General features: G+C 32.7%; 1 long non-coding RNA gene across 5 annotated transcripts; it reads left to right on the top strand.

Annotated features, from left to right (window-relative positions):
- The first annotated feature begins 11,791 nt into the window (after positions 1-11,791).
- LOC133822536 (uncharacterized) lies at positions 11,792-16,226 on the top strand. 5 transcript variants are annotated; one of them, XR_009887924.1, is made up of 5 exons: positions 11,792-12,710; positions 13,183-13,407; positions 13,529-13,584; positions 14,367-15,160; positions 15,292-16,226. It is a non-coding gene; the product is annotated as an uncharacterized LOC133822536 (long non-coding RNA). The 5 variants fall into 5 exon arrangements; XR_009887925.1 differs by having other exon boundaries at positions 13,183-13,353; XR_009887926.1 differs by having other exon boundaries at positions 13,183-13,353; positions 15,064-15,160.
- The last annotated feature ends 506 nt before the right edge of the window (positions 16,227-16,732 follow it).

Here is a 16,732-nt window from a genome sequence, read left to right on the forward strand (position 1 = left end):
TCAGAAAGTGTTATCGTATGTTTTGATAACACATTTTCGGTGTTATTAAAAGCATTTTTTCTTGTAGTGCACCACAACCCCATGACTGCCCATCACAAAAGAACAAAGTAATAATTAGATTAATAAATAATTTTTTTTATTAAATACATAAAAAAAACACAAAACAACATGATGTATACATTTCCATTTATTTTCTCTCGAGTCAGACTAGATTCACAAGTATTAAATCAAAATTTCAGTACATACTTATTATATAACCACAACCAGAATTAGTCATATGTAATATTTATCTATATGTATATGTATAATATCAATCCATATTTAATTTAGAATAACAATTATATTCTCAAGTCCCCAGATTCAAAATCAGTGGTCATATAATAATAAAAGGCCATAAACAGAATTATAATTGTGCTTCATCTTAATCAAATTGACTATTCTCCTTCAGACCATGGCAAAGAACTAGCACCTTTCCTCATTTAACTACAACAATATCAAAGTTCAATAATAATGTAAATTTTTTATCATCAATAACCTTAACTACCATATCAAATTCAACATGGCACAAAGGCTTAAGTCTTTTACATATGTTTCGATCAGAGCACTTTGAATTTTTTTTGTAGCAAGAGTACTTTCAATTTAATAACAATATAGAAATATATATGTATATATAACACAACCCAAATAAATCATTCAATGTCATATTAAAAAAAAACTACTGCAGTACCAAAATAGAAATAACTAAGTTCATATTGACATATAAAATAAGTAAATAAATACTCACTGGTGTGACATTCGTCTCTGTTGAGCAAGAGAAGGAGAGGTACAATGACGTCGTTTTCCTCTCCGGGATGGGCAGTCCGCTTCGCAAAGTTGTAGAGATTTGTCTCCGTTCGCCTGGGTTGTCGCTCCGAGAAAGAGGCATCGCTCACGGCTGTCACACGAATGGTCCGCCCATGCCCAACGTCTCCGTTGCATGTCGAAAGTGAAGAGAAGAGAGTGAGATTCAGAGAGAGAGGAGTGATAGTGACTGAGTTCTTCGGAATGAAATGAGAAAGAGATGAGTAAAAATAGAGGAAGACAAAGGACAGAGGCGGCTGGGTTTGTTTTAGTAGAGGGTGATAATGCAGATCTGGAATGGGGAAAGAGAAGAAGATGGGTAGATTAGAGGGAAAAAAAATGAGAGCATTGGGTTTAGGTTTAGAGAATAGAATGGGAAGAGGGAAAAGGAAAGTATAACACTACATTTCATTTTAGTTTGCCACTTAACAATTTCATAGCCCGCTTTTTTTTAAACTTTCATTATTATTTACCGCTTTTATTTTTACATTAGATATTATAATACTTTTTTAATAAACTTATATTATAAGTTTTCGAAAGTGGTATTTGGTGTAGTGATTTTAGATGAATAAATTAAAAAAGGATAGATCTAAAAGGTCTAGAACCTTCCAGCAGCAATTAGGATCACGTTTTATTCAGTCAAAGTTATTTTAACAAACTTCAAGTGTGCTGAAAGTATGCAAAAACGTGTTTAAAATATCAGCGTATGCCGATATATCGCAGCTATAGGGGCCGATATATCGCCTACGGGTGATCAGGAAACATGTCGACTTTGCACGAACGAAACCACGGAGGCTTGGGATATAAAGGCAAGCAATATATTGCCTATAGGGGGCGTTATATCAACTCCCTTTTGCATATTTGAAATTATGTGGAATCTGAGCTAGAAACAGCCCTCAATAACATGGACTTGCTCTTGAACGTTTTTGACTAAGTTATGGGCATCTGCTAAATAGGAAATTCAAATTTATTCAATTATTATTCATTTTGAAAGGGGTTAGTTTCACTCCTTGAACTATATAAATAGGACCTTTCACTCAGCCACTTGCTTCATCATTAAAGCATTCTTCAAAGCCTCCAAGCTGCTAAGTTAATTCTAGAGAGAAACACTAGGGTTTTGGGGTTAAAAGCTTTCAAATCTAAGCTTTTCTAAATACTTGGGAAGTAAGATAGAGTGATATTTTGGTATTGAAGTGTAGATCGAAGTTCTAATCTATCTAAGATATTTTGTATCTTCCGATTTAGTTCATTATAGCTTCTCTTATTCTTTTTATTTTTCTTCAAAATCCTAACTTGTTATAATGGATTTTGGTTAGGTGTTTGAGTTTCTTGAAACTTATGGGATTCGGTAAATTTATATCTTGATGGTTTAGATCTTCTTTTCATCTCTATTTCTTTAGAAAACTTATGGATCTTCCTGTTTGGTTTTAGGAGTTTTCAATCCCGCTCTTGTCTCCAATATCACAGTTTTTGGTAAAGAAAATATGTTAGATTTTATGTGTTATAATTATGTTCATATGCTATGTGTATGTATATGTATATGTTTTATATTGTAGTCACTTGGGAAATATGGTTGCTTAGATAACAATTAATCAAATCCCAAAATTTTTATCATTATCGTAGACTATAATTATGATTTAACCTACCTCGAACAGTATCAAGAGGACCTAGATGGTTTATCATATACTATATTGTGTTTAAACCTACCTTGAATAGTAGCAAGATGACCTACATGGTTTTCTATCACATACTATGTTAATGAGTTAATGATCATTAATATTGTAGTCTTATGTTTTATGATTTACGTTTTTACGTCTTACGTTTTATGATTTATGTTTTAGTCTTATGTTTTATGATATTTTTTAGTAGATTTTCCTTGCTGGGTATTAGGTTCATTCCTTTTATTTTAGATTGTGCAGGAAAATGAGAATGGGAGGCGGGATGGATTCATGGCAACTTTGGCATGTGTACTGGGCGAGAGCTGAATGAATGGACTGATGGGAAAGATTGAGGATGATTTTTTGTTTCAAGTCTTTTTAATTATGTATTTATGTTTTATTTCTGCATTTACTATTTGAACAATTAACTAAAGGTTTAAGTTTTCTTTATGTTTTTATGTAATAACAATGGGATCTCGTATTTTGGATTTTTATAATAAAGTTATATTATTTTGTGTATGTATTCCAAAATAGTAGTCATGCTTAGTAGTTTTTCATGGTGTGAGGTCTTTAAGTTAGTCGGATCATTACAATCGCCTGGTGGGATTTTCAAAACTCTTTGCATATAGGCGATGCAACGCCTCCAAGGGGGCAATGCATCATCACACTCACTGCCCAATGCCCCCTTTAAGGGGCCTAAAATTACTCCAAATGCCACCAAACTTTTTGGGAATCCTTAGATACCTCCATGTATCACTTTGGACCCAAAAACACAATTTTTAAGTGCCTACAATTTAAACTCAAATTTCACCTCTTCACTATGTGAAATTAGTAAGTGTTTTATATCTAGATTGTACAAGAACGCTTAGACTTTGTATTTAACCAACCATAACATTCCGCCACTTGGTTAAATACAAGCCTTAACCTCTAGCTCAAAATTCTTTTGTTGCCAAAAGTAAAGTGCCTTTCAACTTGGACTTAACCTTAGTGAAAATACCACAAAGTTTTATCGAAATCATTGGTAGCTTAAAAGCTTAAACCAAGTATTCCCTATTATAAAACTTGTGATACTTCACACACCTCCATTAGATCACTACTACAAAAAAGGGCAATGTGTGAGTCAAATGCATCAGTCAACGCAATTGACTGATGCTATTGACCAAAATTTAGCATTTGTGTCAGTACGTATACTGACGGTGTTAAACGGGTTGGTTTGTGTCAGTGCCACCGTGACACTATTAACGCCTGACATTTGCATCAATGGGGCACTGTCACAAATTCCAGATTTGTGACAATGCCCCACTGACGCAAACGCCAACCTGGTTTGTTTCATGGGATTCCACATCACATATAAAACTAATACAAAAAGTGTAATTGTCGCAGTGAGAAACTGACGCAAATTACCTTTTTTTGTTGTAGTGGATTTTTTTTTCCCCATTTTTCTCGCATTAGCACTCATATGGCCATGTGCTCATCCTTTCATGATCTGTCTGGGGAGAAACTCCAATTCCCATGAGAAGCGGAACCACCTCTGAGTTCATGTAGGTGAAGTTCTTACAACATATTTGCTACCTTTATAGATGATTGTTCAACTGAACTTCATTAAAATCCCTAGGCTTAACCCTTACTCTGTGGGAACCAACTCTAATAAATCATCTTAGATGGAAAACCATTTACTTATCAATGACTTGTTCTCCCATTGAACTCTTTCCCTTGATGTTCACAAGTTTGAAGTTGGGTTTCCATCATTGCTGAATTTTTTATTCTAGGAGTTTCAATCCCATCCCTTTTGAAGTGGAACTTACTAACCTTCTCACAATAGGTTTTGTAAATGGATCCGCTAAGTTCTCACTTGTCTTAACATATGAGATTGATATGATTCCATCTTGAATCAATTTTCTCACATATTCATGTCATATATTAATATGTCTAGACTTCCCATTGTAGACACTATTATATGCTCTAGCTGGAGTGGATTGGCTATCACGTTGTATTGAAATTGTTGATACCATATCCGTGGTGAAAGGGATATCCAACATGAGATCCTTAAGCAACTCGACCTCTTTGCTGGTTATAGCTAGAGCTATAAATTCTGCTTCTATGGTTGAGTGTGATATACAAGTTTGATTCTTAGAGCCCCATGAGGTAGCACCTCCTCCAAGAGTAAACACCCATCAAGTGGTGGAGAGATTATCTCACACTCCCAATATCTAACTAGTGTTGGAATATCCTTCAAGTATCCTTGGAATTTTTTTGAAAGTTAATGCTATATTCTTTGGTACACTTAGGATTTGTTTGGAGTTAGGATTTTGGTAGGGAAAAAAAATCTAAGGAAAAAGTGAGGAAAGAAAATGTGTGGAAAAAGAAAAAAAAAAACCATTTTCTTATGCTTGGTAGGGAAAGGAAAGAAGTATGGAAAAAAATTATTTTAGGGAAAAAAATTAATTCTTTATCAAATAAATAATTTATATATAATTTCTTATTTTAATTCTTTTTCTAAAACAAATTATTTGTAAAATCATAAATATTTTTTCCACTAAAAAAATATCTTAAGTTGGATAAAAAATTTATTAAATCTTAAATATTTTTTTTAGTTTTCAATTTAATATTAGTATTAAATCATCTCTAAACTAATTAATTAAAACTAACATATTTTTTCTCTAATAGTTTCCATTTATATAAGAAACATGTACAACACCAAATTGAAATTTACAACTATTAAACATACTAAAAAATATACCAAAAAGTTAGATAATTAATTATTTAAAGTATAATATCTCCACATATCGGCAGATATTTGCTCTCTTAACATTTCTCTCTCTCTCTTTCTACATTCATCTATTAAACTTGATGTGTTAACAATTGATTGTGTGTTTGCTTGATTAAGTTGTCTTTCAACTTCTGCGATAAGACTTTCATTAAGATCGATATCCATGAGATAATTATGCAAACTACACCCTGCTAACACATGATCAACTTGTACATTAGCTAAATAATATGGCTCAACTCCACTAGCCAATAATGGAAACATTTTTTTCAATACGCCAAACGCTCTTTCAAATGCATTGCGCAACGAAGCATGCCTGAGGTTAAATACCTCTCTTGCATTTTTTTGGTGGATATTGTGCACTGTACTCCCTAAGATTGCACCTTGTACTTCGATATGGACTAAGAAATCCACTTTTCAATTAATATCCTGGATCAACTAGATAATATTTTCCTACAACACACAATAAAATTCACTTATTAGCTAGCATATACATTAATGGTTACACAATTTTAATTTATTGTTAGGAATGTACCTTGAGAAACAATTAGTTTATCAAACTTCCTAGTTAAAGCGTTATTTAAAACTCTTGCATCAGAAGCAGACCCTTCCCACCCAGGCAATACATATGTAAATTTTAAATCAAATGAAAAGCAGCTAAAACATTTTGGGTCTATATCGCTTTAGAATATCACTTCTCACTTTTACTCGAAAGTGTGTCCCATCAATTGTTCCTACACAATCTGGTAATTTCTTAAATCTTAGTTCAATATGCAAATTCTCAATTATGACTAACTGTCTCACCAGAGTGGTAGAAAAAGAATTTTATTGTACGATTCCTTACGTCATGACTTATAATATGGAGAAATTTAGCAACTTGTTCTTCCACAGAACTATATAAAGTTTCTTTTACCTCTCAATATATTTGTACAAATGTACTGAAAGCATACGTTCCCATTCTTAATTGGTCACGACAATCTTTATCTTCCATTATTGCAAGTTGTTGCATTAAAGCATGTCGTTCGTAGTCTTTGTTATCTAAAATAGGTCTACTAACTATGCGATGTAAACTAGAAACGATGGTTACTGCATACATTACGTTCATAACTGTACATACTGCAGTCCATTTCCTTAATCTTTCCAATTCCTCCTAATATTATAGATAAAATGACAGCAATAAGCACACACAAATATTAGAGATAAACACACAAAGATATCATAGATAGCTTTCTTTGTTCAATTAACATGCCACTTAGTGAGATCACAAACTACTAAAATTCATAAAATGAATAGGATTTTTATTCTTATAAAGCTAAAAACTACTCAAGTACTCAATCCACATGGCCATGACATCATATTTCATGCCATGGTAATTACAAATAAAGTTAAAAATACAATTTCAATTTAGACTCTTAATAATACAAGTCTCACCAAATATACCTTTCCCAATAAATAAGCTGATTTTCAATGAAACTGAAACTCATAACATATTGATAGAAAAAAAAATATATATTCATACACATAAATACTTAAATAATAATCACAATGCAAACATTTTCACAAGGCAATAATACTTCAATTGCTATACATAACATGCGCATATCCATATACTTCATTAAGCCTCAAAAAAATCAAAACCATTTCTTCGTGAATCTCTTCTCCATAACCAAAACAAAGAACCCAAATGCATATGCAACTAAAAATGGCAAGCCATTTATGATTCCATTATCCCAATCACTTGACTATCCTAGGTTCATATACTATGACAGTAAACAACCAATTCTAACAATAAGTAACCCACATTGATACTATGGTTTAACTCTCTTCTTTCATAATCCGTTGAAGCCAAATAAATAAGGTTCAAATTAGGCAGTCCTATATATAGACTAAACATATGCTTTTCACGACTATTATTTGTAAAATGTTACAGAACATATAAACAAAATAAAGTAAATAATTGAACAGAGGGTATTATTTCTTTATTAAAATAAAGTTCATCAAAAAATAACCTTAATGGGGATATTTTGTATATTATCTGATAAAATACATGTGTGTAATTTAGTATTATTGAAACTACAAGAATGTAAGTGGGTATTTAAAGAGTGATTAAAAAAGTTAATAATCAATAAAATTATAGTAAATAAAAATTTCATATAAATTGTTTTTTTTAATCATTTACCTATACAATTATTTAAATCATAACATTATATTCTAAAGAAAAAAATAATCAATAAATTGGTAAATTATTCACATTATAAAAGTCAACTTTTTTTTTTTGAGTTTAATATATAAATACGGAGCTTCTTTGGTGGGGGCATTACCTCTGCCCCTATCATAGGGGAGTTTTCTATTTATGACACTAGGAAAATTGTAACCCAATTTTTTTCGTATGATTGGATACATGACAGTTATAGTAGTCATCCCACCAATTTTTGATAAATTCCGAATAATTTACAGTGCAAAAATCAGAGTTAAAATAGTATGTTTTCCACTAGTATAAATAAAATTAGTTACGTGTGCAACTAACTGTTTGAACTCTGATTTAGGCACCTTAAATTATTTCAAATTTCACGAAAATTGGCGGGATGTCTGTTATAACTATAATGTACGTCATCATGCAAAAAAAAATAGGCTATAATTTCTCAAAGTGTCGAAAATATAAAATGTCCCTACAGTTGGGGCAAAAGTGATGCCCCTACCTACAAAAATTGCTATATATACTTGAAATTCTTTAGAACACAAGAACAGAACGAAGAAAAGAGAAAATGAAAGAATGATTTCTATAGAAATAAAAATACTCATTGCTTATTCCAATAGAGAGAATATGAATTTTTACAAGTGTTAATCAGAGTAGAAAACTTACTAGACATTAACCTGAGTATAGTTAAAACAAGATAGGTTAATTAACAGAACTGACCACTCTAACTACCTAATTACCAAGATTAAAAATTTTAACAACCAGCAAAACATTACATTTATTTGACAATCTCAGCTTAGTACTTAATATCCCTCTAAAGTTTGATTGATAAGGTGTCAAGGACAAATTGTGACAAAATAACTGAAACTTTGGAAGTGTGAGAGTTTTGTAAGAATATCTCCAGGTTGTATTTGAGTTGGAATATAACAAACTTTAAGTTTCTGAGTAGTACCAAGGTCACGAACATAATGAACATTAATTTTGATATGTTTGGTCCGTGAATGAAAAACAGGATTAGATGCTAACATTTGAGCAATCTGTTTATCACACCATATAACTGGTTTTCTGTGTAGATTAACTCCAATTTCAAGCAGCAACGACTAAACCCAAACCTCTTCAGTAGTTGTAGTACACAAGGCACAATATTCAGACTCAGTGCTTGAACATGTGATAACTTTTTGTTTTCTTGACCCCATAAAACCAAGTTCCCACCACAAGTAACACAAAAACAAGTGGTCGACTTTCTATCATCAAGATTAGAGACCCAATATGCATCAAAGAATCCTTCTAAAGTAAGTCTTTCAGCTAATTTGAATGTAAGACCTTGATCTAAAGTGCCACAAAGATTCCTCAAGACTCGTTTACAAGCACACCAATGAGCTAAGGTAGGAATTTGCATAAATTGATTAAGTTTGTTGACTGGATAAGGCAAATTAATTAGAACTAGTTAAGGTGAGATATTGAAGTGCTCCTATTGTGCTTATGTACATAGTGGGATTCTCCAATGGTTCACTATCATTGATGAACAACTTGTACCCTGGACAAATGGGAGTGCAACATTGTTTGGAATTCTCCATCTGAGTGTGTTTGAGAATGTCCCTTGCATACTTGGATTGACTGAGATGAAGTTTAGAGTTGTCCCATCAAGCTTCAAACCCTAAGAACTAACTTCACCCAAAGACTTTAAGGAAAACTTGGTATTTAAATCTTTGATACTTGGTATTTAAATCTTAGATCACTTGCTGAATGCCATTTGAATTAGCACTTGTTATAAGGATATCACGTACATACACAAGCAACATAAGTAGATGACCATTTTCCAAAAATGAAACAAAGAGTTATCTGAAATAGAACTGATAAATCCCCAGGCCCTTGGAGCTTGCTTTATGTCATACAAAGCCTTCTTAAGGTTATAAATGTAAGTAGGGTAGTTGGGGTCTTCAAATCCTTTTGGTTGTGCCGTGAAAACATTCTTATGTAGATCTCAATTTAAGAAGACATTATTAATGTCAATATGTTGTATTTTCCAACCAAAAGTTACTGCCATAGTGAACATAAGCTGAATAGTTGGAGCTTTAACCACGAGACTGAAGGTATCAAAATAATCAAGACCAGGAGTTTGTTGTAAACTTTTGGCAACTAATTGAGCCTTAAACTTGTACAAAGTTCCATCTGCTTTAAGCTATACCTTGAATACCCATTTATTTTGAACAATATTCATCTCAGCATCAAAAGGCACTAGAGTCCACGTGATATTATTCATGAGGGCCCCATATTATTCGTGCATTACTTGCCTCCATTTAGCTTCAGATAATTTTTTTTTATTAGAACTAGAAATCATAACAACAAAAGCTTTTGGTTTAAAAATCCCCAACTTAATCTTGTTTTCATTGGATGAATATTGAGTGTATGTGACTGTTTAGATGACTCTATAAATGGAGTTGGGTGTGAGATATTGGGCAGGAAGCTCAACTGAAAGAGGAATAGAAGGAATAGATGAGGAGGTAGACATAGTTGGAGAATTGGGTAGAGATTGTATAGAGTGATGTGAAGCTGGCGTAATAGAGGCACTTGGAGTAGTTTTAGAGGTGTGTGCGACATTAGTAGGAAAATAATATGGCGTTGGAGAGTGAGTATTGATGTTAGATAAGGAACCAAAAGGTAAAGAGGTCGAGTGTGAAGGCAATAAGGGAAGAATATATGGTTTGGATTGTTATACAACACAATTATGTGAGTTTGATGTATTAAAAAGTTGCATATATGGAAAGAAAATTTCATCAAATGTGACACTCCAGACAATGTACATTCTTCTAGAAGGATGAAGAAATCTATATCCCATGTGAAGGGACTATATCATAGAAAAACACATGTGGATGTCTTAAACTCAAATTTGTGTTTATTTTACAGTCTAAGAAAACAAACAAGCTCACCTAATACTCTTAATAAGGAGTAATCAGGTTGTTTGGAAAATAGTGTTTGAAATGGTGAGATGTAATGATTATTTTGGATTGGAAGCCTATTGATGAGGTATGTGGATGAGACAAAGGCATCGCACCAATAGGGGAGAGGAAGTTGAGCTTGTGCTAATAAGGTTAAGTCCATTTTCAATGATATGTATGTGTTTCCTTTCAGCTTTCCCTTGTATTTTATTGGTCTGGGTGTTAAGGAAGTTAATTGCAATTAACTCTATAATTATTCTGGTGGTTTCTGCTCATTGTCCTTTTGTATGTGTTGGCATATTGGTTACATAGTGCTTGGAATATACTGTACGGTGGTTACAACCACTACTACAAAACTGGGCTTTCCCGACACCCAACCACGACAGTCAACTCTGTTGACTGTCGTAATTGCTTAGCAGGACTCTACGCCGACAGTTAAAATCTGTAGGCATAAAGACCAACGCCAACAACTAATAACTGTCACCGTTGCTTTTGACTGTCGCTATTGACTCTAACGCCGACAGTTAATTCGAGACCAATGCCGACAGTTAAAATGTGTTGCTATTGACCCCAACGCCAACAGTTAATTCGAGATCAATGCCGACAGTTAAAATGTGTCGTTATTGACCCCAACGCCGACAGTTAATTCAAGACCAATGCCGACAGTTAAAATGTATCGCTATTGACCCCAACACCGATAGTTAATTCGAGACCAATACCGACAGTTAAAAGGTGTTGCTATTGACCCCAACGCCGACAGTTAATTCAAGACCAATGCTCACGGTCATAAAATGTCGCCAAAATTCAAAGAAAAAATCTAAAATTATAATTAATGAATAGTATAATTTTAAAAAATTAACTTAATTATATAAATATATATTTATAAAAATTATGTATTTATTAAAAACTTTTAAAACTAGATTTTTTTTGTTTCTAAATTTTTCATATTATTAACTTTTGTATTTATAATCATTTTTATATCAAAATTTATATTTATTATTCTTTAACATATTTATAAAATTAATATTACTTGTAAATGTATTGTTTTAAATTTGATATCTTCTAAATAATTTAATAAATATTTATTAATAATTTTTAACATTATATTTTATAGTAATTTAGTTGAAAATGAGTTATTTAAATAATTTATTTTTTTAATATCTTAATAATTGTTTTTTTTTATTATATTGCACTTTTAATTAATTATTATATATTAAATTAATAATACATATCGAGATAAAAAGTTAAAATAATAAGTTTTTTTTAAACTAAAATTAAAAAATAAATATATGTTATCTATTTTTTCAAAAAAACATATATGTTGTCTGTAATTAATAATGAAACCCTTTTATCAAATTAATAATAATAATAATAATAATAAAACCTTAAATCCCCAAATACCCGCTTTCTTTATTGTTTGCCGCTCCCTCCCCAAATTCCCTATTTTTCTCTTGAACTCCATTTCTTCTCTCTTTCTCCATATCCCTTCTTCTTCTCGCAAATCCATGGAAGACCACAACCAAGCCCGTGGGGTGAGCATTCGTGAAGGCGGAGCACGAAGAGGCTTGCGAAGGCCTGACGTTGCTCACAGCGGAGGTGTGCGGTGGCTCGCAGCGAAGGCGGAGCTGGGTTGACGATGGGCGCAAGGATGGGGCTGGATCTCTCGGAGTGGAACAGGAATGGTTTCAGCATCTATTTGTTTTTTAGTTGCTGAGATTGTTTTTGTAAGGTTAAACTTAAACCTATTTGATAAATTGCAGAGATTGTTTTTTAGTTGCAAAGATTAATATTTAGTTGCATAAATTTTTCTTGGTAAAGCATGTTGAACCCAAAATTTGCTGAGAATTGCATGGTAAATTGTATTTGACTATTTTGGCTTTATTTAGCTCTTTGGTTTGACACTTTAGCTTATCGATTTTTTTAAAAAATATTTAGTCATTAATAGTATGTTGGCTCATCAAAAGTGGTTTGCTAACGCATTTTACATTCAGATGTTCTGGGATGAGGATTTATAGATTGGGAACTTTAATGGGTCAATATTGATATTTTTATGTATTATATGTTTTTTATAATTAGTCTGTTCTGCTGGTTTATATATGTGCACAGAGAGTGAGAGTGGTGAGTTTGATTATGTGGATGTGAGTGAGAAAGGACCACCACACTAGAGAGAGTTAAAGGAAGAATGGAGGATGAGAGTGGATTTGATTGTTGGTTTAGCTCTTAAATTTTGGATCCTTTCATTCATGAATGCAAGTATCAGTAATGTGTATATATATATAGCGCAGAAAAGAAAGTGATGAAATTCTATGGTAATTTGCAAGTACATATACATATAAATTGCTATGTTCTAAACTTCAATATATATTGTGTTGGTCTCTTGTATATTTCTCGTCACTGGTTTTTAGTGCATTGAAACAGAATGTTATGATTTATACTACAGAATGGTCATAAAACTTTAATTAATCATACATGTGGCTCATTAGATATAATTGCAATTAAGGTGTGTGTAGTATGAAGTATATAGCAGAAGTTACCTATTATCAGTACTCTCATCGCGTGTATGATTCCTTTGTCTTTGACATTAAATACATATGAGCACCAAATATATATATATATATATATATGCAAGGATAACACATGCACACACCAAAGAGAGTGAATGATTAATGAATGTGTAGAGAGTTTGTTAAGTTTTATTGTGATTGGAGAATAGGGAAAATCATTGGTTAAACTTCTCATTTTTGTTTTATTGATTGCTTTCTTGCGTTCTGCTTACAACAGACTGTCTTTACCACAAATAAAGACTATGGAAAAGAAGAGAGAGAAGCACAATGGGCTGCAACGCAGAGGACACTCCATGGTCTTCAACCACCGGAATCCACCCGAAAAAAGTAGTTACAGGGAGCTTTCATAGATTGCAGAACAAGCCAAGCGCTGGGCTGAGGTGGCAAGGTGAGCAAGTGCAGCTTTCTAATTTTAAGTTGTATTGCTTGCCATACTAGGCAGGTTTTTAAGGGTCTATTGTCTTAGCAAAGTGTTTTTACTCATATTTTGATCATAAGAACTGTTGTGATTGAATTTTTTTGAGCTGCTTAGAAAAAATATTTGTTTCAATTTATGATTGCAGGCTTAGGGAGTTGCATACACTAAAGGGTCATGTTGAGTCAGTGGTGAAGCTGAAAGGTACCTTTCCTAACACACTCTCACTCTCACCAGGTATACACACACACAAATATATATGTTTTTTTTTTGGTTTTATTCATTTTATTTCAATTTTAACTTTATTTTTTCTCTCTCCCTCTCTCTGATCTGCTACTATGAAGAAAATCACCCAAAACTAGTTTTGATTTTGTGGTATATATGTGTATTTATTTATTTATGATCTGCAGTTGATAAATATATGAGATTTGTAGTTGGTTTTTGTTTTTGTTGATAAATAAATATGATTTATAGATTTGTTTTTGTTTATATTTGTAGTTTTTTTTATTTTCTTTTTGAGATCTGTTTAATGGAGTGAAAAATTGAGACTTTGGTGGAAAAATATGTCTAATTTGTGTATGATTGTCATTAGTTGCACTGATTTAAGGAGGTTTTGTTATATTCTTGGTTTTCCAACTTTAAAGCTTGTGGTACTTGATTACATGATTTGTTATGTTTTACCGGTTAAATATTTTGTTGTATTAATTTTATTCTCTCTTTTATGTGTCTGAAAGGGGAAAGTTTTTGGGTTTTCTATGTAAATTATTACCTGTATCTTAGTTGGACACTTTGATCATGATTTTGAGCATGAAATCTATTCAATTCCTCGTAACCACACTTTATATATTGTGATATTTTTCAGTTTAGTAGTAATTATGAATATGACGATTTCTTTCAAGTTCCTTATAACTGCCATATTCTTTGTCTCTCACTATGATCTCAATATTTATCCTCTCATCATTGATACAATGTTTATCTGATCTCAGTCCCATTTATTGAGAGAAATTTTCAAGACTAATGCATGTTAACTTATGGGACTGCATGACAAAACCCATACATTTAAGGTGCCTACTGCCCTGCTACTACTCTGGTATCATAACCAGGAAAAAAAAGCAATAACTAGATTTTATGACTGGTAATTTCTATGGAACTAATTTGAAAAATAATGCATCAGGGACAAAAAAAAAATGAAGCAAGAATAATTCTAGTGATAGCTGAGTGAATATAATGCATTGATACTGCATTAGTGTGGGATACTTTGTTTTTGATATTGCTTTGTTTATTTAGATTTGGATAATTTTTCTTTTTATATTTATATGATGATTAAATTGGGGATATTTAATCTAATTTGCTATAATATTTTCATCTTTTTTGGTGTATTCAGATTTATGTGTGCTATTTTATTATTGCATGTTTTATATATAGAAATAACTACATACATGAGTTGAAACAAATTCTTATGTTATATCTGCTTGAAACTTACACTTTTAGATTAAGCATGTACATATAGTAAGGAGTTCAAATTTTGTTGATAATTTGAAATCATGGTATGAAAATTGATCCTAAATTTGAAACTGCCGTAGAAATGGCTCTTTTTATATATTGTCCTTCTGAGCTAAAATTATATTAAAAAGTTTGGTTAAATTTTGTCTCGTGATTTATAATTCTTCTAGTATCCTGTAGGCTTCTAGGTATAAGTTCACGGTAGAAGCTAACAAATAGCACCTCAGGAATATGTGAGATTGTTGAAACAAGTTTGCTTTTACAGCAGAGGGCAAAGGTATATCTCTATTTCTTTTTGTCTTTCTCACAGTTATGATTGTCACAATAATCACAGTCTGATTAAAATCTTGACACTAATCATAGTCTGAACTATTGAGAATCCTAACTTTTTTTTTTGAAATGTTGTAGGAAGTAGTACAAATTCTTACTTTGTAAAGACTATTGGTAACGAGGGTGAGTACAATGACAAGAAGAAGAAATATATGTTGTATGACAATGAATTTAGTGTTTTATTTTATTTGTAATTTTTATTAGAGTAAATGATTCTTTTTTGAGTGGTTAATTATTTGCTTTGTAAATCTAGTTATATATTTTTTAAAGTCAAGACGATTATGTCTATAGTCAAGGCTATATAATTTTTGAGTTATATTTGTCAAAATTTTGTTTTATTAGATTTATAAATACTTTGTCTAAGTTTTGTTATTTTAATCTATAATTTTTTAGATTTGTATATAAATGTTTCATTTAAATCATAATTTTTAATTTAAAATAAAAATAAATATTTTTTTTGCAAGCAACGGCGATACCTAATAACTGTCGGTGTTATCAGCAATGGCGACACTTAATAACTGTCGGCGTAGCCAGCAACGGCGACACCTAATAACTGTCGGCGTAGCCAGCAACGGCGACACCTAATAACTGTCAGCGTAGCCAGCAACGGCGACACCTAATAACTGTCGGCTTAGTCAGCAACGACGACACCTAATAACTGTCGGCATTGCCAACAACGGCGACACCTAATAACTGTCGGCGTAGCCAGCAACAACGACACTTAATAACTGTCGGCGTAGCTACCCTTACGCCGGCATAGGCAAATACGACAGTCAACTGTTGTCGTTGCTCAATAACGACAGTTAAAAACTGTCAGGAAATCCTATTTTTGTAGTAGTGAACAATCTTGAGGCAATCCTTGCATTGGAGTTTGTAATGAATCTTTTATGTTATTTTTCTTTATTGTCCTGTACTGTATTGCCTATTGGCTTAGCTGTTTTTGGCCTTTCTGTATTTTTTGCCTATTAATACAATGCAGCTCCTCAGTATCATTTTTGAGCTGAGTTTATTCATTTTTCTATACACAAAATTCTCTCTTGGTATCAAATGCCATTTCAGCTTACGCCCTATGTCGAATCCTCAGACTCCTCTACCACCCACTGCCACCACTCCTGCTGGTGCTTCCACTCCAGCGCTGGCCTCCAGCACTGTCTCTACCACCACCAGACCTGATGTGTCTAGCTCCACAACACATTTGACTCATCCCTTTAACACCCTCAACTAGCCTTTTCTTCTAAAGCTAGATCGGAACAACTACTCCTTGTGGAAAAACATGGTCTCTACGATCATCAGGGGTCATCACCTTGATGGATTCATCCATGGCACTTGCGCTTGCCCACCTGAATTTCTCCCTACTGGAGTCACTTCTGGAGATGGTCAACTTGGTTTTGGTCTCCGCCTTAACCTTGACTATGAGCATTGGATTGTTAATGACCAATTGCTAATGGGATGGCTTTATAGCTCCATGACAGAAGCTACTGCCACTAAAGTTATGGGTTGTGCAACAGCCGCTGGCCTT

This window comes from Humulus lupulus, chromosome 3 (assembly GCF_963169125.1).
Source record: "Humulus lupulus chromosome 3, drHumLupu1.1, whole genome shotgun sequence".
Classification (NCBI taxonomy): domain Eukaryota; kingdom Viridiplantae; phylum Streptophyta; class Magnoliopsida; order Rosales; family Cannabaceae; genus Humulus; species Humulus lupulus.